Source organism: Eimeria tenella, genomic scaffold, assembly GCF_000499545.2.
Source record: "Eimeria tenella Houghton genomic scaffold, Eth_scaff2053, whole genome shotgun sequence".
In the NCBI taxonomy this organism is placed as follows: domain Eukaryota; phylum Apicomplexa; class Conoidasida; order Eucoccidiorida; family Eimeriidae; genus Eimeria; species Eimeria tenella.
In genome coordinates this window covers 1,495-2,138 of record NW_013541897.1, presented here as the reverse complement: position 1 = coordinate 2,138, position 644 = coordinate 1,495, and positions in this window count along the sequence as shown.

The following is a 644-nucleotide window of genomic DNA, read 5'->3' as shown; positions in this document are numbered from 1 at the left end:
CGCGGCTGCAGCAAAAGCGGCTGCAGCAAAAGCGACTGCAGCAACAGCAACTGCAGCAACAGCGACTGCAGCAACAGCGACTGCAGCAGCAGAGACGATAAAGGAGACAGCAAACGATTGACAAATGTAGCTGCGTTGCTGATGCTGCACTCCCCAAACCCTAAACCCTAAACCCTAAACCCTAGCTTTTTCTTATTGAGCAGCTTCAGAGGGACAAACCCGCAGGCTGCCTCTAAACCCTAGCCTCTAAACCCTAAACCCTAGCCTCTAAACCCTAAACCCTAGTCTCCAAAACCTAGTCTCTAAACCCTAGCCTCCAAACCCTAAACCCTAAACCCTCGTCTCTATGCGGCCGGCGGGCGGTTTGGAGCTGCTTTTGTTTTGGACTTTAAATTTTTGAGTTATTTCTTTTTACTTCTTTTATTTATTTATTTTATTTATTCTATTTTATTATTTTATTCTATTTTATTATTTTATTCTATTTATTTTATTCTATTCATTGATTTATTTACTGGAGTTTATTTGAGTTTTTTATTTGCAAAAAGACAAAATCGAAAAATTTCTTTCAAATTTATTTCTCTTCCAAATTCCCCATTTGACCCCCTCGCCGTTTCGCTGCTGCTGCTGCTGCGAAGAGAAACCCC